At 45.4% G+C, this 24998-nt stretch overlaps 2 long non-coding RNA genes across 2 annotated transcripts in view; one reads left to right on the forward strand and one right to left on the reverse strand.

The window, feature by feature from the left end:
- LOC137860436 (uncharacterized) overlaps window positions 1-24998 on the reverse strand; it is a 101826-nt gene that overhangs the window by 12400 nt on the left and 64428 nt on the right. The window contains exon 2 of the long non-coding RNA XR_011098909.1: window positions 2802-2898. This is a non-coding gene — a long non-coding RNA (uncharacterized lncRNA). The remainder of the gene's footprint in view (window positions 1-2801; window positions 2899-24998) is intronic.
- Window positions 13659-15781, forward strand: LOC137860588 (uncharacterized). The gene is made up of 2 exons (XR_011099027.1): window positions 13659-13770; window positions 14189-15781. It is a non-coding gene; the product is annotated as an uncharacterized lncRNA (long non-coding RNA).

The following is a 24998-nucleotide window of genomic DNA, read 5'->3' on the forward strand; positions in this document are numbered from 1 at the left end:
ACTAGTTTATCAAATTTCCCCCAGTTCAAGCAGAAAAACTCTGTTTTCCTTTGCTCTTTAACCTCTTATTTTAAATGTCATTTTACTTTGAACTGTCAAAAAAGGCAGCGAGGGAAGCAGCTTGCTTACCATCAGATGGAGGTGAAAACTGAAACTTTACCCGTCCTTAGTGAGCTTATCCACATATCAGTGGCATGCTACACCAGTGTGTTTATTTTTGTGACTAGAGCATATCCCTTAACCTCAAAGATCCGAACATTTCTCTGGAATGTACAGACGTTTCGTATCATTTATTTCCCAGTGGTCTTTCCCCATGCCAGTTACACATATACATACATAAACACACACACTTCTATTCACATTCTCTTGATCGCGCTGGCATACACAACCAGACATCAGCTTTATACACACGCACATTCCTATCCATAGCATCAGTCTTATCTAGCCCTCTGTGTAAAATAATTGCACACATTCCTGTATTTAATACACATTTACAATGCATATTTGAACATAAATGGGTATGATTTGTGCTGCATTTACTTATAGAAGCCTACATGCACATATAGGTACCCAAACATCTGTGTGAAAATGCACATGCATGGAAAACCAAGACTGCAAAGGGCACTGACACGCAACACTGAGTGTCACAGCTGCTCAGAGCCTTGCTGGATTGCTCCTCTAACCAAAGGAGAGCATTTGGATGTGATCCAAGCAACTTCCATCAGCTGAACATTTCAATTCCACTTACCTCTGTCTTTGTGTCAATTTTAAGGGGAAATCTACCTACTAGAGGTAATGACCAAAATAACAGGCCAGATTCCCCCCCAGAAACCCAACAGTAACTGGGATTCTGTGAAGTTCCTGCAGCATTGCTCTAGTATAACTATGCCCCCTTGCCATATTGACTCAGTATCTAATGGTTAGACTCCATTTTATCTGCTTGTGCTGTTTACCATGGGCCAGGGTCTTCAGCTGGGGTAAATCAGCACAACTCCACCAAGGCCATGAAAAATGAGGTGCGTAAGTTAAGCATCTGTCTCAAGGGCTGATGTTTATCTTTGCTCCCACGGCCTCAATTGCACTTAAGATGAACGTAAACCCATGAAAAAGGAGTTTAATGGGACAACGGTTTTCTACTGATCGTCTGCATGCAGCTGAATTTTACCCTATTTGTTTGCTAAACCAAGTTTAACAGATACGCATGTTACAAATAATCTGTCATGCTCTTAGGCGCGTTCCACCCCAGGCCACAAAATGTTCACAGTAATTGAAATATACAACCAAATTCCAAGCTAGCATAAATCTCCACTGATGTCAAGTCGTATGGAAATCCATATGATTTGAGGGCTGTAAAAAAAAAAAAAAAAAAAAAAAAAAAGCCTTCTCCTAACAGTTTTACGCAGCTCAATCTGATTAATCTATCACAAAGAAGATTAAGAGGTGACTTCACTGGTTCACTGGGATGTCCACGTACAACTGGAAAAAGAAAATACCAGGTACAGAGCGGGTCTTTAATGTAGCTGAGAACTGCCTACCGAGATTTGATCCCTGGAAGTAAATGCCAGACAAATTTGAATAAGCGATAAAGCATAGATTTTTTTTTAACATGGAGTCATCGATCAAAGGATAGGGTGGACTCCATCGTTGAAAGTCTTCAGACCAAGGTCAGATGTTTTTCTTCATGAGATATTTTTGTCTAGCATAGCTAGTCGTGTTCAACACAATGATAATAGGCTGTTAGATGATTTTAGGCTGAAACAGCCTAAAATCATCTAAGAGGCTATGACTATTTATAATTAGCTAATGAACTGAGATCAAGAAGAACCACTGAAGTATTGACAGGATTAAGTTTACTACAGATTGATTTAACTTCCTCTTGAAAATGCTTGCAGGACTGTGAAGTAAAAAGATAAAAGCTGATAAAATAGAGAACAGAAAGTCAAACTAATGATCTCTTATCTTCATAATTACTTATTTACTTTAAAGCCTGGTCAATTGGTTCCTGGAATCACATCAGTTTTAGAGCTGCAAAAATGAATCCTGTTAATTTCCTTCCAATTATAATGCAGGTAAAGAGATGGACACTCTCAAGCCTGAAAGAAGAAATAGTACTTATCACACAGAAAGAAATCTGAATCCCACAAAATGTTCTGTATCTTCCTAGAAATGCATTCCTCTGTAGCAAAATCGCTGGTTTTCAATGGATCCCAACCGCCAAGTGCTGTGGTTGCTCCAAGTTAGAGCATTTATCCTAAGAAAGGCCCAGGTGCCAAGTTCATTTAAAAAAAAGTTTCCAAAAAATGTCTTTGCACCATCTGTTCTCTAGCAGTGGTGCATTCCTCAGGCCACGATGTCATCAGCTTCTCATTATTATTCTTAACGGTTCTTCTAAGTCAATCAAAATCAAAGACAGAACAACAGATTTGGGGTGTTTGTGCTCTGTTTGCACGCTACGTTGTGCAGGAGGTACATACAGTTATTTGGTTATTTCCATCCATGGCTCTTTGGCAGCAGAGCTTGAATTCAGAACCCCAGCTTGTCAAATAGATTGTGATTATAAATTGTAGATGAAAATCTAAAATTGGGATGGGGTGGGAGCAAAACCAGCTCACTCCAGGCAGCTTTCTAATTCCAGCAATTGATTCAAATCCCGCCCAGAACCCCCGGTGCAATGCAGGATCCCTGAGTCTCTCGGGAACCAGTCCCATCCTTTTGCTGCAGTCAGTGGGATGCTTTGTTGTGACTCTGCTGGAAACTTGGGAAGGTTTTAAGCCAGGGATGCCCCGATCCAGGATGCACACTCACCCTTTGCAGTTACGAGGAACACTGAGGCAGACCAAGGGACTGCTGGTGCCGGGACCACGCATTGGCTGACTGCACTTCTGGGAGGGGAGATACCTGCAGAGGAAGAAAAGGTTGAGGGAAGCCGTGTTCCAGATGCAGAAATAAAACCCACTTCCCATCAGCAAAACCCCAAAGTCCAGACCTCATGAACACATTATTGATTTCCCCGTGGCTCTGCTCAGCTAACAGCTGTGTGAGTAGCTGCTGCTTTATCTGGCCACACTCCTTAGCTGTGGTTTACGGAATAAACCTGTAGAGACTGGGATTAAGCAGCCAGGGTGGAGGTACAGGGCATTTCACCAGAATTAGCAGCTGCCTATGGGATCGGCTGGTGGCACCTCGATGCCAGATAAGGCTCAGCAGCACTTCTAGGACTGGAGAGAGACAGGAGCCAAACTCCTGCTGGGGGAAGAGGCGCTGCCCTAGGAAAAGGCACAGCCCCTGAGGACATTTTTGTGGTATTCACTGGCCCATAGCAGTGATGAATGTTGTTGGACAGAGCCATGACACGGGGCCTGAAGGACCATGCTCGTAGTGCCAAAATGAATACAGAATAGTCGTGCGCATTTTTCCCTAGCAAGCTCAAGCCCAAGGCAGCAGGGTTTCTCCACTATATCGTGCTAGAAAGCAGAAGCAGATAGAAATCACTTCAGAGCAGAGACCATGGACTACGCTTGGCAAATAGGAGGTCTCCAAACACTTAGATGACAACAGTTTAGAGGATAAATGATCCTACTTTTCAAGTCCTTAAATGACTGGAAAGTAGTAATGTAACAAGTGTTTTTATTACAAACTCCTTATTCCTGAGCCCATCAGACAGATAAGCATTGAATACTTTACAGCATGTAGCTGAACTGTAGCCCCCTGGGGGATAACTACATGGCAGAAAGTAACTTGAAAAGTTTGTGAACCTACAGCAAGGTGCTGCACAAAGCCCATTGCAAACCCTCCTTTTAAGAGGTACAAGCCTGATTCAAAGGTTGGCAAACCATCTGGTTCCCTTCCCTCTCCCCCACCAGTTTGTTTTTGATTATTTTGCACAGGGTTCACAAGGGGAAATAAATATTCCTCATTTCACGAGAGAGGGGAAAAAAAAATAACAACATGCTTGATGGTACTTTAAAGAAACTTTTTTCTTTCCTTTCAAAAACAACAATTCAAGTAAATTAATAGGTCCAGTCTGATGAGTATGAGTCACTTTTGGTACAAACTAACCACAAAAGCTGGAAATCTGTTTTTAAATTTAGAGAAGGCAGAAAAGAAAAAAAAAAATAAATAGAAGAAATGGTTGATTTAAAAAATAGAAGAAATGGTGGATTATTTTTTTAAGTACACACTATTACCAGTGATCAGAAGAGAACTACAAGCTGCCAGCATCAGAGATTGTAATGTAACCTTTAAGCCATGGCCAAGCAATAAACAGAGCTCTTTAGTGACCAAATAATTACAGAGTTTGAAATCGGAAGATTATAGCGTGTAACTAATACAGAGAATAAACCCCACTCCACATTTTTTTACTGCTTGATACTCCATTAACTTGAATATTTTTTTCTGTCAATTTGCATAGATTACCCTTTGAAAAATATCACCCTTACTGACTTCTCAAATTATTATTTTTTTAAAGCTGTGATCAGTTGCTGTGTCGCTGTCTACCCATACTCTATATTTTTTTTTCTGTATCTTATACATAGATATCCTCCCCAAAACATAAAGTGATTTGCTGGGGATGTGCATGTGTTTCCTATTGACAGCTGCGGGATCCGTGTGGGTGTTTGTCTGTGACTTACAGACACGCACATGCAGACCCATATGCCCTTACCACTACCACTCTCTTGAAAACTTTGATTTCTCCAATACCATATAGGAAGAGGTATCAGAGACCAGGGGAAAATACAGTTCTCTAAAGCAGCAGCCCATTATGTTTGTTAAGAGATGTTTCCTTTCTACAGCCTGGAACAGCTACAGCAGAGAAAACTGAGCTCCTAAGGACAACTGTAATGTGCATCCCTGGCTTCAGATCACAGTCACTTTAGCAACATACAAAAAGACACGCTAGCTCTTCTCTTCTCTGGCTTAGCTCCCATAGATTTCTCCTCCTCCTTGTGCACTGGGTCACTAAAGAAACTGCAGAATGAAGCCTCCAGCTTTTTGCCCAGTCCTAGAATGGGCAAAATTCATAGCCCAGAAGTGCAACCAGCAAGCTGGCTTTCCTTGGGCTCGGCTGCAGCTCCCCTCCAGAACGATTTTCCTTTCTTTCTTTCCTGGGTTTTTGGATTTATTTCAAAATCATGCACATCGCTAATAAAAAACCCTTCCCAACCTCAAAATTTTACAGTTTTACAGAGAAATCCTATCTGTATGCATATATAGTGACTTACATACACACACAATGCATCTTTACAAAGAAATAGTCAATATATGTTGTGAGTACATACACACATATATAAATTAGGGACAGGACACAGCATTTTCTCGTGCCTCAGCCCCAGAGACAGCTGATGTATTGGGGCTGAAAGATTATGTAGATAAAACCTGAGGCAGCAGTAGGGTGGGATAATTTAGTCCCAAGGGTTAATTGACTATGAATGATGTAAAGATCACTGAACAGCCTAACTAATAGCTTGTAATATGAGCTTTACCTACAAGGCACAGTATCCCGTGATGTCGCACACATTCCTATATTCATGCATTATTGCAGTTTCAGTATTATATGGCATATGGCACATGTTTTATGCTGTGCATTGTTTCTCATGTATATATTACATCTTGTGTGGCATATTCGTACATGTTGTGTAAATTTGTACATGAAGAAGACTGGTCGGTGCTGCTGGCGCTGCAGCAGGCGGGGGGCACTGCCCTGCTGCCGGCTCGGGACCATTTTTCCCGTCTGCAGAAGGAGATGAGCGATGCAATTTTCTGCCTTGGTCCCTGGCTGCATGCACCTTCCAATTTTCTGAATTTCATCAGTGGCTTAAAACAAAACCCGCGAGAGGATTTCGGCTCTCCTCTGCCTCAGGCAGTGCTGGAGTGGAGAGACGCCTTTTTTTTTTTTTTTTTTTTCCCAGGTGGGCAAGCAAAAACGAAACGAGAGTACCCGAGACCAGAAAGCAGTCGGGTGCCAGCAGGAGCAGCTTTTTGCTCCCCCCAGACTCACCTAGCCGGTAGCCTGCCTGCCCGGGCTGGAAGAAATAGAAGGTTTTTTTTCTCCTCGCCCCCCCCCCGCCCGACCAACAAAGCTGTTGCCCAAGGCAAGTGCCCACCGCAGCACCTTCATTCCCTGTAAACCACCGGCTCTGCGTTTACATCCTTGGGCAAGGAGAAGAGCGGGGGAGGAAGGGGGAGGGTTGCGGATTTCTGGTGATTTCGTGATTTTTTACGAGAGCAGACCCCCTACCCTACAATAACGTTTTCTTAAGGCGCATCGCCTCGCCCCCAAATCCTTTCCCCTGCGGGGGGACACGGGAGCGGGGGGCTGGGGGGGCATCACAGGAGGAGAAAGAGGAAGAGGAGGAGGAGGAGGAGGAGGAGGAGGAGGAGGAGGAGGAGGAGGAGGGGGATGCGCGTTCCGGTGCCCGGCCCCCCCGCAGCGTGTCCGCACCCATCCTTCGGGGCTCCCTGCAGCCGCTGCGGGTCGCTCGGAGCTACAAACACACGTGCAAATCTCGATATACATAGGAATTCAGGGCTCTTTTCTGTAAATATGGACAGTCCCGCGCAGATGGCAGCGTGTTTTAGCCACTCTGCGCGCATACACCGTGTGCGTAGGCACCCAGACACGTCTTAAGGCGGATAAAAAATACCTTAAATTGTGTGCATCGTATACAAGCGTGGCAATGCTACAAATTCTAATTCTCTGTTCTCACTGAAGAACACAATTCGTGTAAGTATGTGTAATAAGTTTTATACTTAAATCAAGGGTATACAAACATTTACTTCGATTTTTTTTCTACAGTATGTAGAACGGTATATAAAATTTTCGAATGACATGTAATGCGTATATAATGTGCCTCGTACACACGAGGCATATTTCATCGCCACGGCAAATGCATCGTGTAATGAATTACGAATTTGTCATGTGTGTCATGTACAAATACACAGACACAGCCGTGCGTTTGGGCACTAAACTTGTAAGTTACCGGGGAAGGAAGAGGACGAGGTAGGAAGCACAAACCCCGGGAAGCCATCTATCAAAGAAAACCCACCCTGGGGGACATAAACACGCTGATTTGGTTTCGGAGCCTGGCTGGGCTCAGAGGGAGAAATGCCGCTTGGAATAAGCACTGTGCCTTAGCCCCTGGTCCCTGGCACAGCTGCCCTGGGGCAGGAAGGCTGCTCCTCCTCCTCCTCCTCATCATCATCATCCTCTTCTCCGCACCCTTGTCCTCGGGAGGAGGACGCGCGGATGCCTGCAAACAAATCACCGCAGCGAAATTAAAATAAAGATGTAACAGAAACAAAAATAAAGGAAAAATCGTGTCGAAACGGAACCGGCAGCCTCCCTCGGCGGAGCCAGCCGGATCCAAAGCCCCTCCTTGATCGCAGTAAAAGAAATGAATCGAGAAAAAAATAAATAAATAAATGCTGGCTTTGGCTGACTCGGGAAAAGGGGATTTCGGCATTTCTGAAAAATTATTTTACGCCAGCCGATGTGATTGTGTAAAAGGTCTTTCGGGGTCCAGCCTGCGAACGTCTCTGATGTTCCAGCAGCCCCGGGGGAGTATTGAAGGAAGGACAGGAAAATAAAAAATGTGTGCGAAGGTGCTGCTAAGTAGAAAGAAGGAGGGAAAATGAAAGATGCTAAAAGATAAAGGGAAAAAAATATATATGGCACATTGTACGACCGGCAGTCAGGGGGGCTGTGCGGTGGGGAGGGTCGGGGTGACGAGCGGAGCTTCGGGATGACGAGGATTTCTCTAACTGTACAGGAAGGGTGAAAAAAAATTATAGGAGAGGGAGAGGACAGAGAAAGAAGGGAAGAAAACTACAAAGCAGGAGGGCTCCGGCTCCAGCTGCGCGCCAGGTGCCGGCGGGCAGGATGCAGCCCTCGGCCCCGCAGCCCGGCTCCGAGCATCCCGGGGAGAGCGCGCCTGCCTTGGATGTCGCTCGCTAATGACCAACATCTTTCTTTGCTAATTAGAAGTGCCTGGCGATGCCGGCGCCCCGAGGCTCCGCCGGGAGGGGGGCACGGCCACCCTTCTACCCCGGGAGACCACCCCGCTTGGGGCTCCCCGCGCTGGGTGCCCCCTTCCCATGCACCTGCACCGGGGGCGGAGGGGGGAGCAGCACCCCCCGGCCACCCGTCCCCAACCCAACAGCGTCACTCTGACATCGCGCTCACGAACCGAGTGTCGCTCTCCACCAAGCCTTGATCCAGCCCTTTTAAGCTAACGCAGTGAAATTATTATTATTTTACTTGTTTTTATTTATTTCTTTTTATTTTCGCCCCGGAGCGGCGCGGTTCCCACACAGCCGGTGCATTTCCCTCGGCGGGGCGCAGGGGGTGCAGCGGGACCGCACGGCGGGCCGGGCTCAGAAGAGCCGCTGGGGCTTTTACTCCTCGTTTATTTCCTGCTCTTTATTTATTTATTCCTCCTTTTTCTTTTCTTTTCCTTCTTTTTTTTTTTATTTTTTTTTTTCGGCCGTCCCTGGAGCGAGGCGAGCGAAGCCACCCCAACAGACATTTCTCCAGCCGCTCCTGAGCCCTGGCATCTCCTCCTTTTGGAAAGCCGAGATCCACGTTTCCAGCTTGGCAGCCAAATTCCCAGCAGCCCGACGAAATAAACGCTGGCACCTCCTGCTCCGGGACGGGCGGGTCCTCGTCACCCCCCCCTCCCCCCCCGGTGAGGGACAGCCCTGATGAAGAGGCAGATTTATTGTCCCTAATCAGCAACTCGTTTAGGTCGTTACAAGCCCATTACCGAGGGACCGGCAGGGTGAGGAGAAACTTGGCTACACCTCTTCATGTAAATCAGTGCCTCTGAAAATCAGAGGAGAGACCCCTGTAATCCTTCTTCTGTGGGAATGCTCCCCCCTTATTCCTTCACCCTCATCTGTTGCCTCCTTGAAAAGGGTCCAGTCCTGCTACATCTGGTGCCCTCACCCCTGCCGAGACCCCTTCCAGCATCGTTCGCAGCCAGGGAAATGCATCTTCCCAGCAAGGCCTGGGGAATGAGTCTGTTACAATGGTTCTGGTGGTTTCTTTTATATCATCCCCATCCCTTTCTACATCCTTTTCCCCTTATTCCTTTCCTCTGACTGACAATAAAACCACCAGGGATCCAGCGCTGCCCATGCTGTGGGTAACCTGGGGGTTGCCACACTCACACTTCAGAAGTGCATCCCACCAGGGAGGAATTTGGGGCAGATTGGGTCCACTTGGATCCACACTAAGGATCCAGCTCAGAGGGAAGGAGAGGGGGTAGCTCAGCCCCTGAAAATCTGGGCTCCTGCCCCCCACTCCTCAAAAGGGCCCTGGTGTGGGTGGCACCCTGCAGCATCCCTGGTACCTACCCTGGCCCGCCGGGTACCAGGGGTGTCACCAGCCACATGGAGCTGGGGGGGCTGCTCAGATCTCCACAGCAGGGCCAGAGACAACCCCTGTCGTCTCCCCCCTCACCCCTTTTACCTCCACCCTAGTAATTATGCAACCTCTCCTGACCCTGCTTTCTATCCCTTTTATCCTGGCCTCAGTGCCTGTTCGCCCAAGCAGGCAGGGCTGAGCCGTTGGAGATTGCTCTGAGGTCCTTCCATCTGGCACTTTCTCTCTGTTCCCCCACTCAATAAATAAAATAAGGGTCACCTTTTTTTTTTTTTTACTTTTTTTTTCCTCCTTTTTTTTTTTTTTTTTTGGATCACACACCAAGGCCCATCACAAATGAGACCCCCGAGGCTTTGATGCCTGTGTTTGGACACAAGCAATTATCTCTAATTATTGTTTTGCTTTTCAGTTTGCCCAACTTTCCAACAGCCTTGAAAAGAAACTTCAAGGAGGGGGTTCAGCAGACTGAATGAGACATTTCTCCAAGAAAGCCCCTCCCGGAGCCCCCTCTCGCTACCATATTGAGAGAAACAAAATCTTCACAAATGTTTAAGTACAATATGGGTTTGGCAAGGGGGTTTCTTTTCTTTTTCTTTTTCTCTTTTTTTTTTTTTTTTTTTGAAGATGATTTCTAAAGACACGGGAACATTTGTACAAATAAGGCGCAGATGGGAGTGGGGCGGGGGAGCACACTGGAGCTGAATATCTGGGAAGGGAGGTGAAATGGTTTTCAGCTGGGAAGGAAGTGGAGAAACAGAGATTAAAACCCCCTTAGACTTTCCCACCACTCATAAATAATACATTAAATTGCACTTATTGCTTTCTGCTCACTGAGAAGCACTGGGCAAAGGCCTTGAGTCCCGTAGAAAATCCTGGGGGAATGGCAGGATCGGGAGGTAGAAATGGGGGAAAAATAGTGATATTTTGGGAAGCTGTCTGAAAGGATGGGATACTAAAAATAACATGCCAAGCCTATGCTCATACATGTGGCACACACCTGCATAGACACACACGGAGCTACATAGGCAGGTTTTCTCCTGCTGGCAACATGCACGAGGCCAGCCCTACCTACACACACTTAGGCACACAGACGTGCAGCCTGGGCACAAATTTGCTCAAGGAGTAAAACAGATGTATGCACACCCAGAGATACATACAGGGGTATAAGTGCACAGAGGGATGGGCTTCTGTATTAGGTGCACATCCACGGGTCCATCACATCTGTGTACGCATGCACACAAAGAAGTGGGCAAAAGATGCAGAGGAACAGGCAGATGCACTTGTGGCAATGGCCACATCCCCCTGCACCGTACAGATACTTGATAAGTCACTAAAGTCATCTCAGTAATTCACTTGGTAACTCACTAAAGTCATTTAGAGTCGGGAAAGGCACTCTGTAAAGTGATGATCGGAACAACTTTGCATCACAGGTTTTCAGCTGAAAATCCCCAGCCTGTGTGTTTTCACTGCTAACCCACCGTTTGTTTAGCAGCCCTTCAGAGCAAACTAAGCAAAATACGCACAGCCTGCTGAGAGCCATCTTCGGCTGAAGGACACCGACCTTTATCTGCAGCTAAAAATTCCTCCGCAAATCAATGCCATGCAGTCATTAGTTCCTCACGAACCGGCCTAATGGGCCATCGCTTCTCCGCCCAAGAAAAGGAAAACACAGCCCTGCTCCTAACCCGGACCTAATTGCACAGGCCAAGAGTGGCAAAGGTGGGGGAGCCTTTGTTTATTGCTTCCATCCTTTGGCAGTAGCACCGCCGAGAAGTGTTGCTCTAAATATTTGTCTTTCTGCCCGGCTGTCTGTCTGTCAGCATGTATGTCTGGAGAAACACTCCAAGTATAGACACATAAACACGAAGCGATAACCATGTGTAGTTGTACACACAGTGCACAAATACAGCGTATCACGATAGGCGTGTGTGTGTACATATATATACACACCAAATTAAACACAAGCATATATATCTCTTGGGCATTTTATTTTACCACCCGATTATTAGCAGTGGTAGCAGTAATAGACATATTTCTGTAGAGCTAGACCAGTAACATAAGAGCATATTATCCTTTTAGGAAAGTAATTAGCATCAGGGATCTGATTCCTTTTGCTACCCTTCTAATTAATTATACTTGGTAATGCCGTCATTAAGAAGAGCGGAGTGTTTGTTCTTTTAATCTCCGTGTAAGGGACATGAGTTGGGAACAAGCTGCTTTGGGGTAGGTTTGCTGCGCTCTTTATTCCACCACTCAGCCCTCCGCTTTTCTTTTCATTTTCTTTTTTTTCCAGCCAGAGCCTGCACCCCCCCCAAACAAAACAACCCCAAACAACTCCCCCCAAAACCTCGCTCAAACTCCTCCCCGCTCAAAAAAAAAAAAAAAAAAAAAAGGAAAAACTAGGAAACACAGTGAATTAAAGGAGTCTTGACTTAAAAACGACCCATATGTTTGCAAATGCTTTCCAAATGATCCCTTTCTGAATCCGTGTGTTGTGCGCGGGGCGGCGGGCGGGGGGACACCCCGCTACAGATTGCGGCTCTGATCCCGGGGTTTTTTCCTGAGCTCGGGGGCTGTCTGTGACCCTTCTGCCAGGGGTCGGTGCACTCGCCCCGAGGGCGGCTGTCCCCACTGCTCTGGCACAACCGCCGGCCCCGCTCCCACACGTGGGGTCCCGGATCTAAACCGCTAATTGCACGGGTTCACAGATCCTCCAGCGCAGCGCCTCGCCGAAAACCGGCTCCTCGCCGGGCCCGCATCTCTTGGGGACCACACACAAGCACCGCACAGAGCCTTTGTGTGGCAGAAAAAAGGGGACGCATAATAGAAAGGGCGAGAAAGAGAAAAAGAGTTGGTAAACACATTGGCTGCGGTACCTAGAAACCACGGCAGTGCGACAGGTTCCCAAGAGAAGATCAAAAGTTGGCCTTTGGGATAAGCAACTGAGCAAACTCAAGTATGTTTCTATAATGAACTGCACAAAAGCAGCAGGAGGGGCACTGTGCTGGACTCAATGAGCTGCTCATAATGCGCTGATATGTATATTATATAGATATTCCTCTACCTGGCGCCCGCGTCCTGCCCAACATAGGTGTGTGCATGGGCAAAGTACAGCACATAAATCTGCCATACACCCCATGCACCAGGCATTATGTAAATAGATGTGCTCCGCAAAGATTTTTGCATGCATTTCTCTCCACAGGGAAGTGGAGCCAAAAATTCAGAGCTATACCATGAGAGCTCAGTGCGGGTAAGTATACAACTTTATGTTGTAGAGACATGTGGGTTTATGGGCACTGGGTCTGTTTAAATAGTGCTGATGACACAAAATATGTGCATGTACATCACACATACTGAAAAAAAAAATAAATCTATGTCTTTAAGTGCCCACTTTACCTAGTCACATAGTTCTGTGTATATATTTCAGTTGCAGAGATGTACAATTGATTCTGGGTGCAGCGTGCACAGATGGCTGTGTGCATATTTTCATTGTGTACGGGCTACTTTTACTTATCATAGAAAATATCACACTAACACTGCTCAAAAATATTGTATTTTTCACTCAAATATATATAGTGACAACTTTACTGAGAAGATGGGATGTTTTTTTGTATTACAAAACTTCAGGAGCCTGAAAGATCATTAATAGTCATTTATCTGTCACCTGATATGACATCTGTCATGTCACTTAGCTTTCCATTAAGAAGAACAGGGAGCAGTTGTATTAAGTTATGTCCCGGCTATCTTCTTAAAAAGAAAAGCCCCCATTTGTTCCAGGAGCTAATATGCTAGTTTCCTTCACTGCTACTCACTGAGGCAGTAAGCATGGATGTGACAGCCAAATGGCTGATATAAATGCACATGGACATTTAAGGTCCAAAAGGAACATAATACAGTGTAATCCCAATTTAACATTATTTTAAAATAACAGGGAAACACTTGAACTCTCCCTACATAATCATATGAGTTTTGCCCTGGATACGATTACGTGTTTTTCAGGCATGGTTAGCCATATGTCTAAACTGAAATTAGACAAAAACAAACCAGGCAACTTAGTAGTGCCTCGTGCTGAGCTCAGCACTTTTTAAAAGGGACAATATTGAACTCATTCAAGTGAAGTGTAGTCATAGCGATTGCTTCATTGAGAGAAATATGTTGTTAGAAAACTAAGTGGGCACAGGAGCTGAGAGTAGTTCATTGCTTTAGAAGGGGAGCACCTGATGTGACCTAATTATTTAGCCTGCAGTATAAGTTACAATCAGTTTGAATCCGATGTGGTAAATCTTTACCTTAATGAACACTAGTTTCTTAAAAACTTAGACGGTCTCTTCTCTCTACTAATTCATAGTCCTTTACTAAGTGTATGTCTCTCCTTAACGAAATAACCGGTATGAACTTGTAAAGAAATATGCCAGTGGGGACTGGGAAGGGTCAATCCATGAAAACTTGTGTGGGGAGTATCTGAGCTGGACAGGAAAGAAGAAAACCAGTGTAAAGCTGTTGGTAATAGTCTTTTTTTTTCTTTCTTTTTTAGTTATTTTTTGTCATTGCAGGCTCTTTTGGGGGCTCATAGCTGAGCAGGCTGGTTTAGGGGGGCAGCATGTTAATATGTGCTTTGCATTGCTGATGAGGCAATGGCATCAGGCTTCTAATGGAGACTGTCATAGGAATGAGTGCTTAAGGTCATCTCCAGTTTGACTCTCTCATCTTTCTGGAGGATCCACCTCACTCTTGAGTGATTTTAGAAGGAGTCTAACTAACTAACTAGCTGATGCTAAGCAGTTTTCATATGTTCTGAATCCGCAGGTTCCCAGACCAATCATTTCAAGCCTCCAGAGGATGGGCCACCTGCTCTCAGATGACTGTTGAAGTAATCTCAAAGTAGCTCCTAGGATCTTCACGTTGTGGTCTGAGAACCACGGGGGAAAGATGACTCCTTCCCCACTTCCCCAGAAGATGTGGCCTTTTGCGGCTCTGCAGCAAAAGGTTTCATGCTGCTTACACAGAACTAAGCACACTCCTTGCTCTTGCTGGTCATCACCTTTCCTTTAACCACTCCTACAAGTGAGACAAGTTGAGCCAAATGCCAGCAGTGTGTGCAATGGTACAAAGTCCTCATCAATAAGCAGCTTGGAAGCCACCTGCAGTCAAAGTGCTGTACCACAGCCTCAGCAGAAGCCACCTGAGAAGCATCTTGGCTTTTGGGGACCAACTTTACGATGCAAAGGACTTTGTCTGTGCCTCCCTGGCTGCACTGTTGGTTGGGTAGAGAGTGAGACTGATGCTTCCCTGGGATCTTTCCTGTGTGGGTTGCTGGGGTTTGTGTGTCTTGCACCAGCTGTACAAGTGGGCTGGAAAGGAGCAGCTGGGGGAGCAGAGGAACATCTCCAAGTCTCACAATTGCCATCAGGGATAAGGCTACTCTCATGCCAGCCTTGGAGCTGTCACATACAGCACTGGTGTCTGTTTATTTACAAGAAAAGAGTCTTTCTGACACCACTATGTGCCTTTCCTTTGGCTGACGGCTGAAGAAAGTGATGGAGCTCAGGCTGCCAGGAAGCTTGGGAGGAATTTTAGGAATGTGTCAATTAGCTGGAGAGAGTGATTAGCAGTGATTCATAGGGGCTTAGTGCCTCTTCCTCGCTGCTTTCTGGCCACATGACTCAACAGGTGAGTTTGCCCAACTTGTGCTCATTTTGGCCGCTCGAGCCCATTTTGCAGCTGATGACTTAAGAGGTGTCACTTCCCCAGCAGTAGCTGGGTGTGAGTTCAGCCTGGGTGTGAGCTGGGTGTGAGTTACAAGCTGAGAGGGAAGATGGAAGTTATTCCAAGTCAACATCCTCCAGAGTCTTTAAATACTTCAGTTCACCTCAGCCCCGCCGAATGCGGTCCCTTCGCTTGGCTATAGCTTTTCTGTCAGCCTCCCACACTCTGCATAAAACCAAACTCCAGCCCTCTGTGTCCTTTAAATTATTTGCCATTATTGTACAAGCTCCAAGAACAAAGCTAAAGAAAAACAATGAAAATAAACAAATTTTAAACACAACCACATTTCATGCCCATTCCTCAAGCCAAGCTCTTGTTATTCCAGAGAGCGGGGCCACAAGTATGAAGGACAAAAAGTGATAAACGAGTTCATCAGACAACCAGCAGATCATGGTTCTTGCTCAAGAAAAAGTAGCTCACAGTGCTCTTTTTAGGTCATAGATACCATGAGACTTCATTAATGACTCACAAAGTGCGCAGAGAGCTTTAAATGAAAACTATTTTCTTTGTGTGCAAAATAAACTGATATTAATGGCTGGAGCAGGAACAAGTTGGCAAGCTATAGGCAGACCACAGTGTGGTCAGCACAAATTACTGTCATTTGCTGGAATAATTGCAGTGGCAACTGTTGCTGTTGTTGCTAAGTGTTGTTTTTTTTTTTTTTTTTCTTTTTTCCCTGTGTGTCTTTGTGGTGCACACTATTTATGGCCGGATTCTGCCATTCCCGTGGATTCAAGGCTGCCCCCTCTGAGATCTGGATCATCCTGGCTCAGTCTATTCTTAAGGATGGACAAAACTCCCCCCAGCTACACTCACTGCCTGAGGCAGGTGACTCTATTCACATCAGATCTTGCGGAGCGTAGGAAGAGATTATGGCTTATTCTCTTGCAATTTAGTGGCTGCACCCCCTAAGTTGGCGGGCAGGAGGGGGTGGACAGTTGTGCAATGTGCCCGGTGTCCTGACACGTGATGGAAGGACGCCCCGTGCCATTTGGCAGGCACGTGGCTTGGAACTTGCGCAGAGCTGCTGGCTGTCTCCAGCGTCCTACATCGGTCACATAGGACCTTGGTGTGGGGAGGATTCATGGCATCGTGCTGGGTGTCAGCGATTTCCCTGGGGCAGCAGAAATCAGAAGAGAAGGTCTAAAGCCTTCTTTCTCCTTTTACTTCTGTGTCCAAAGAAAAGTAACTGAATTGCGCAGGAGCAAAAGCTGATCATCAGAATGGAGTCTTAACAGAAAGAATGGAAGAAACACACATCGCAAACCAAGGAAAGGATTAAAGAGACAAGAGCGTATTTTTTTTCCAGTCACTAGAAGCATTTTAAATATTGTGAACCAGAGAGCTGATTTATTAGCATCCAATTACCCTACGAGAGCAGAACAAAGAGCCGAAGCTGTGCCTGAAGGGAAGGTGATGCTTTCTAACACTGCTAGCCCCAAGCCCCCCCCAGAGAAGTGTACCTGATAATTAAAATCAAAGAGGGCCAGGTGCAGCCTGGGCACAAAAGACAGAACAAAGAGGTGAACTGCTCCTTGAGTGAGAAAGTGCACATTTTCCTTGTTGCCTCTGACACAGCTTTGTGCTCTCAAGTGATCTCTAACTTCTGATGTGCCAGGACTCTCCATCACACACTACAGGAATATGGGAGGTGCCACCTTTGAACTCTTCATGCTCATATTTAGGCCCACAATGACACCACTCATGAACGGTGGATGCTGAGATCCCTTGTTTTATGTATCTCTGAACCTTTCCCGGTCAGGTTGCTCCCACTTTGTACTGGGGGTGCCAGATCAGAATGAGAACAAACCAGGACAGGTCTGAGCTGGGAGGTTCCCACTACCTGTCCTGCTTGTGAAAACACAAGGTCAGAAAGACCTGAATGGTGTCTGAGTTTTGGTGGCGGTGGCTGATCCAGACTCAAATCTTTGAGTCTTTTTTTTTTTTTTTTTCCCTGTGTGTGAGAAATTTGAAAACTGACAATATGTTCCACCTCAAAATAATTCAGATGAATGGGTATCTGAAAACTGCATCAGGAAAGCACAGCTTCAAAATCTGAAAACCAAGCATTATGGCTGAATCTTTATTTTCCATTATTAGACACAGAATAATAGATGATTTTGACTTTTCATCTCAATTAATGACCCAAAAAATACTAATATCCTGAAAAGTATTGCAGCGCATAAACATCATACCCATCACAAGATAGATTAGAATGGATCAGATCTCTCCTGTTCCTCCAGTATTGGAAAGACCCTTCTCCATTCTCCCTAGAGGATCTGTGTTCAAAACACTGTCATTTTGCCTTCACATTTATTTCTGCATGAAAAATATCATTTGAAAACGAATCAAAACAAGCTTTTGCTGCAAGCCATGCTTTTGGACCCTGACTTATGCTGAGCCCTCCATTAGGAGCAAGGAGTGAAATGGTTTCTCCGTGCAGGAGATCACAGAGATCTGGCTGCAGCATTCTTCATGATGAATGAGTCTTTTTTGCTCCCTCTTCTTTCCCCTGCCTCCTCACCTACTTTTATCTGCATAAATATTAATACTACAACTCCTAATTAAATCCAGGAATATATTTACCTTCACAGATGAGATACTTAAGCGGCACAAGAGGGGCCTCTTGTTTCCATGAAACTTTGCAGCCTGTAAAATGCAGTGGTTCTTCCCAGGGTTATTGCTGCTCAGTAAATAATGGGAAAAGATGAGGAATATTTCTGAAATAGGTCAAGTACACTCCAAACAGAAACATGCTAATAGGGAGAGATGTAAGAACAATGTCAAATGTCAATGATCACAAAGTAGCTCCCGAATATATATTTACTGAATGCAATGCTTCTCCGCTGAACAGAGTTGACATAATGACATGCTCTTAGTGGAAACTTTCCTGGTTATTTTATCAGAGGTGTTATTATTTTATTTATTTATTTATTTATTACAGACCTGCAGCTAGAAAGTTCCTACTCTCAGAAGACAGACTCTTTGAAAAATAATAATACAATAGAGGCCTGGAAGAGGCTAACAATGGCTGTTTTTCTCAGCATGGGTTTTATAAAGCCATCAGCTTAGCTCCATTTCTCTCCACACCCAGTGAAACAGTACAGCCTAACTGGTATCGACTAAACTATTGTTTGTGGGAACATCACATGGGCTGATGCCGAAGTCCAGATAAAACACCCGAACTGCAGCTTCATTGTCCACAAAAACTTATTTCCCTGTTATGAAAAAATCTAGACTGATTTGACATGAGATGTGATAAACCCACGCTGTCTGGTCCTTATCAGCTGTGCGTGTGCAGGCAGTTAGACTGATAAGCTGTTGTACTATTCGTGCTGCAAACACTTGCAAAACCACTTCCAGGGTGGACACCAGTGGACCCATTTCAAACAGGACATGCTGAATGGGGTTTTGCAAAAATTTGTCTGGAGCCTGGCAAATCATTGCTCATGAGCTGGATGATGTGTGACGAAGCAAACCAGGAGGGCTGTTATTTCAGTAAGGCTGTGGGCAAAGTTCAACTTTTGTACTGTCCCTCCCTCTCTTCTATTCCACTGTTCCTGATTGATCAAAAACCGGTGTAACATGTCAAAGAGAAACGCTCAGCATCATGCTCAAATTAACAAGCCAGGGTGTCTTATGCAAGACACATGAGCTAAGCCTGTCCCACTGCTCACTACCAGGAAGGCCTCCACTGTGTTTATTTTCTGCTGCTGCTTCAAAACTGCCACATCCCACGAGACCAATGGGAAAAAGTATCATGGGATTTGTTTGCTTTGGATGCAGTTCAACTCAAAACCACAAAGATGGCTCCATAACCAACTTTTGATCAGAGCTGATCAAGTCCAGGGATAGGCAGACTTGGAGGGAGGTCTCTGAGAAAAGCATGGAGCAGCTCAGAGCCAGAGGAGAGTAGCAGCCAGAAAACTTGGGTCAGAAATCTAGAAAACATATTACATAAGAAATGGCTGAAAATGAGTGGGTTTGTTCAGCCTAGAAAAGGCACACACTTGTAGTCCACGAACACATGAATGAGTAGTGTGAGGTTATAGAGCTTTGTGTTGTCTACGGGAGAGGGAAAGCGGTCTTGTTTAGAGTTGCAGCAAGGGGGGGATAATGTTAGACATTACAGGGAAAACTGCTCAAAGGGAAGACAGGGAAGGGCTGGAAGAGGTTGTTGAGGGAAGCTGTGGTACCTCCATCATTAAGGAGTGTCAAGAAGAGGTTCAATATGCATATGCCAGGAATGGATTAGGTCTGACCTTGTAGGCCCTGGATGAAGATAAATTAACACCCTTGCAAGGCCGCTTCCCATGCTGTCTTCTAGGAGTTGATACTTTGAGTACATGCAAAAATTTCTGGCCACACTTCCTCAGATACACGCACAGTTCAGTCCCCTAACTGCTGCCTCTGATGTCTGGAAGAGGCCTCACCCAAAGTCCCATGAGAAAAGCACCAGGTAGTCCGGTCAGTGTGAGCTCCAACCCACCTCAATGCACTAAAGATGGCAGCATAAATTTATGTGAGGATGAGCAAACTTCTACCTTGGTGAATCAATTCTGGGATGCCTGGGGACCAGGACACAACATAGACCTGGCTCCATATCTGAACTGCCCCCAGGCCCAAAATATTTACATCCAAACTCTTGGTTGGGGCCTCCCTGCAACTTTCCCATGTCGGCAGTTATTGTGAGGCGCCGCATGAGGATTTTTTTTTGTGTGTGTGTCAGGAAGCCTTTCAGGGATCCTTATTTTATCTAAATAAGGACAAAGAGCTTGTGCAGTGCCAGCGCTGCCCCACTGGAGTCAAAAGGCAGCTCTGCTCAAACGCCAGTGGCGTGAGGCCCGAAGATGTGCAGCTCCAGCGAGGACCCAGGAGGCGACAGCCTGTTCCTGCCAACCAACAACGTGGCTGTTTATCCAAAGGAACAGTGCTCTGTGTGAATGATGATAGGTTTATTTTGCAGTCAGCGTCACAAATTATGGCACTTTTCCATCTATTGTCCTATATGCTAAGTAAACATCATAAACCATTCTGTGCTATGGGCTTCTGAAAATCATAACGCAAGAGTCACCATCAAGGAACAATGAGAGAGCAAACAAGGAAGCCAAACCATATACGTTAGCTTTGTTTTCCATATGGCGGAGCAGTGTATGACTTGGTTTCTCCTGTCATGTCTTTTATGGTGTTTTTTAAAGCTACTATGCTGTGTTATATGGCTCCATTCATAAAATTAAATTGTACAGGACAGGAAATCATTCCCTTTTTCATGATCGTATCATCTAAACCCATGCTGCAGGCGACAGGGAAAAATTACTAGTCCTGATGCATATTTAAGGAGTTTCTTCTGCTGCATGGATCCCACATCAATAAGAACCTCTGCACATGCAGCAAGGCAAAAACCCACGGGGTAGACTGAAAAGATTTTTGTGTGTGCGTGTGTGTGGTTTGGTTTAATTTAAAGATGTGCAGATAGAGTTTTCACTCAGCGCGCGGTACTGATTAGTGCAAGGCAGCAAACTTGCCTGGAGATCTTATGGCCCCAGAAATCAAGCTGTGGGCTGGTAGTGATTGGAAAGGTTTAGAGGGTGATGATTTGATAATTTCTTTAGTCCAGAAGCCTGCAGAGAACACACACATGCAAAGTCTGGTCTAGGGCTGCCCGATATCCCAACTGCCCTGAACACAGGTACTGAAGACTGGTCAGTATGGACATACTGACGTGGGACAGACCTACCTAGGGGCATCTGCAGGCAGGCCCAGGCAATGGCACATATATTCCAGGCCTGTTTGGCCCACGGGCTCTGGAGGTGCTACAACCAGCTATTTAAAACTAGATAAAATAGATCTTAAATGTGCAACAGCATTTTGAAAATGAGGAGATGAAAGACAATGCCCATCCCTAGATAATAACCCAGTCCTATCTGAGTTTGCATTGATAAATGAGCAAGGCCTAGTTCCTTGTGGCTCTCAGTCACGTCAAACCCTCATGTTGCTCTACTTGCCTAGGATGTGCACAGCACACATGGATTTCAGACACCCCCCCAGCATCCAGGCTGAAGCCACATGAACTCAAAATTCATCCCAATGCAAAATTTTCCTTGGAAAGGAGAGACAGCACGTCCTATATTTTTTATTTTAAAATAAAAATCTCTTCATGTTTTTTCTTACCTGCTGATTCTATCTTTTGGCAAAATACACCACCAGATTGAAATACTGGCTTTTGGAAAAGGGTGGTAAATCATAAATGAATGTTGTTTTCAGCATCACAATAGGGCATTTGGAGGGTTCTGTATGCTTTCCATATCCATGACATGAACACAGCTGTGTACTCACATATGAAAAACAAGCTTTCAGAACTGAACCGCAGAGATCATTTATTGTTTGGAGTCCTTTCTCAAGAGAGCTCATTACATTTTATAAAATTTAAAAAAAAAATAAAAAAGGAAAAAGAAAAATAACAAATCCTTTATATTTCAGCTCTGCTCATTTAATATAACTATGACAGAATACCAAAAATCTGTGGAGCTTTAAATATAGTATAATATATTACCTTTGTACTTTAAAACTATTTCTCTTATGGCTTAAGAATGCTCCAACTCTCTGCTGCAAATGTGTACAGCAAATACAGAGTCAATTTTATGTTGCTGTACACTGTGCATTGAATATTTCTATATGTGCACAGCTGGAAATATTAATTCTTGAGAGTCTACTTATGAGCAAATGTAGATTAAAGATCTGCTACACATAATGTATATTTACAAACGCACATCTCTCCTTACCCTGCAAAATACACACAGTTTGATCTTCAATCATTCATCTACCTGGTATATCCCATTTCCTAAGCTCTTCACTTCTCCTGCCATTGACTATCACACCAGGCAGAGCATTCACGGTGGTCATACTGGGCTGCCCTGGCAGGGAAAGGTCCCAGTTCTCTGCTGCAAAGGCATCTGACCTGATTCTGCAAAAATCACAGGGCTCTTCACTCTTTAACCACCTCCCTGGACACAAGCACTCAAGCACTGTCTCTAAACCCTTTCCTCCCTGAGTGTCCACCAAAGCCTCTGTTATGCCATGGGTGTTTTGCTGCACTGTTCAGTGAAGGCATGCAAATCTGTGTAAGTTAATACAGCGATGCTGAAACCCTTCCCACAGGGTTTGGGCTTGTCACCAGTTAACCCAGCTTTAAAACCTTACTTAGCTTAAAGTGAGCACGATTCAGCCCTGAAGTGGAGGGTGGGGGAAAGAGAAGGAAAGAGGGTAGACAGTATTTATCAAAAAATTGTGCTAGGGTGGGAAGTGGAGGGAAGGGAAGGGATGCCCAACTTCTTCCCTGGGCATGAGAAGTAAAAAGCACTGTGGAAAGTGAGCGAAGCTCCTTTGCATTCCTGCTGTGCCCATCTCCAGAGAGGAGAGCAAAGCACAGATGTAGGAGAAGCAGCCAAACCGCCCGGGAGATGGAAAACCCAGCCCCCTGTGCCCCTTCTCTCCCCTCCCTCCCCGCTTCTCTCCTCATCTATGTTGCTTGGGGGCTGAAAGGATTTTTTCCAGCAGTTTTGCACCCCTGTCCCTGCTGGAAGTCCCAGCCGGGTGCAGGGGCTGGATCTCGTGGCTCTGACAGCTCCGTGCGTGGGCACTCCCGCAGCCAGGGTCCCTGCTCTCCAAAACCTAAGCACGACACTGACAGCCGGGTTTTAATCACGCAAGGGCTGATAACCATCAAACGCCGCTAATTTCCAACAAATTATCTAATCCAGATGCTTGCTGGATTTGAGTAAACACTGCACCCAACAGGATCATAAAACAAATAAGCACAAAGCGGTTTAGGGTTTCAGCTCTCGCCTCGCCTAGCCCAGTACCCTCAGATGGGGAAAAATGCAAATCAGGTGATCCTGCCCTTGTGTCTGAAACCAGATCGGTTCCTGGGGGGTCATGTGCAAGCCCCCCACATGGTGTGGGTGGGCTGTGGGGCGCTCAGGATAGCTGGTGACAGAGCAAGAGGGGTGAAGCCAACACTGCTGCAGGCAGAAACAGCGACTGGGGCTGGGAGCACAGCAGCCAGGAGGCATTTGTGGTGTGAGCGAGCGAAGGGGATTTGCAAAAACCTCATCAGGACCGTGATTCAGCCCTGGCTCTCCCCCTGGCACATGGGGAGGTGGGACACCGCCAGCATCACCCTGGTGGAGGAGAGCATCTCCGGCTGCTGGCTTTGCACGTACAGGCAGCTGCCCGCAATCTGCCTGCCCGATGCCATTTGGCTCGCTGGCATCAAGCTGCCTCAGAAACCTCCCCAGCTGGCTTTCCAATGCAGGGAGGTATTTAAAATCCATGTGTTTGGAGAGCTGTGCACACACATGTGAACAGAGGAGCATGTTTTAGGCAGCGGGAAGCAGTTTGGGAAATGGTTAATAGTTTTTTTCCTGGCTTGAGACAAGAGACAGATCTTGTCTATTGCAGAAGAACATTTAAGCTTCAGTTTTGCAAGGGCAAAACTGTGACCTGGAGACAGACAAATGTGCATGTACGCACACACACACACGTGAAGCAGAGAGATTTTTCCCTTCCTCAGGACCAGACTATTTTCTTGACTGATTCTCCTGTAGGATCACATGCAAGACAGTCCTCAAAAGGAAAGACACATTTTCTATAGCCATATAATATTTTGTGAGGTACACATCACCAAATGCCCTTTCTGCAGTGTGTAGGCAGGGTACATGGTGTGTATATATATATATAAAAATGTGCACTATGTATGGTCACGGACAGACGCTGTATGAACACACATGAAGTAACCATGCTCTGCCAAGTCTGGGGTCTTATTTAAGTAAAGGATTTATTTTACAAATTTCCTTACACATAAACATGCGCACACACAAACACACACACACTGGAAACATATGGGATGGAAAACATTCTTTTGCATAAATCTGCAATACTGGATTTAAAGACACAATTACCCAGAGGTTATGTAAGCTTTGAAAAAGGAGGGGGAAAAAAAAAAAAAAAGAAAAACGTAGTATGTCTGAGCCGGCCTTCTGGTGAAGAAGGGGAAATGGCACCTCCCCACTCACAGCGTATTGTCTATTCTGTTTCAAATTGGGAAAAAAAATGTTTTCCCAATTCCATAAACAACAGCCATCCTTCTTTCAGCAATTCATGGTGGTCCTAGTTCACAAATGTTCATAAAAAAAAAATAAATAGCCCCAAATATTCAGCTTCCCAACCTTTTTTTTTTTTTTTTTTTTTTGCCATATGAAGAAATAAACCAGCAGTGTTGCCTGTTCCCAAGAATTTTCCATCTTCCCCCTTCGCAGCTAAAGCTGATCTCTCCTTGCTGCTTCCCTCCCCTCTGCTCCCCCTCCAGCTCCTTGTATGTATAATCTCCTGCTCCCCTCCAAGTGTGTTATTTGGTTTTGGAATTATATCTATTTACCCGGAGTGGAAGTTGCACAACGGATGTGTTTATGCGAGAAAATTATATCACTGACAAACGCTGATTGGCATGTGGACATTGCAAGAGAAAACTACAGAGGACATTTTCATCAGCTTGGAATAACACAATGATTGTGTTTTCAGCAGAGCTAATGGATCACATACCCCTGCTCACTCTGATAGCTGTTTACACAAAGGACGGCTTCCCAGATGCAGCCAAAAGAAAAAAAAAAAAAAAAAAAAAGAAAAAAAAAGAAAGCTTGGAATAAGAAAACCCATCCCAGCAAACACAGTAATAATAGCAATAATAGGTGATTGGGGATAATCCTCCAAAGGAGGAGGATGGGGCTCTCATTTGCACTAAGATCCCTTCACAGAGGAAAAGGGGCATTGAAGAGGGTGCAGAGGATGTGGT

The sequence above is a fragment of the Anas acuta genome, chromosome 8 (genome assembly GCF_963932015.1).
Source record: "Anas acuta chromosome 8, bAnaAcu1.1, whole genome shotgun sequence".
NCBI classification, from domain to species: Eukaryota; Metazoa; Chordata; class Aves; order Anseriformes; family Anatidae; genus Anas; species Anas acuta.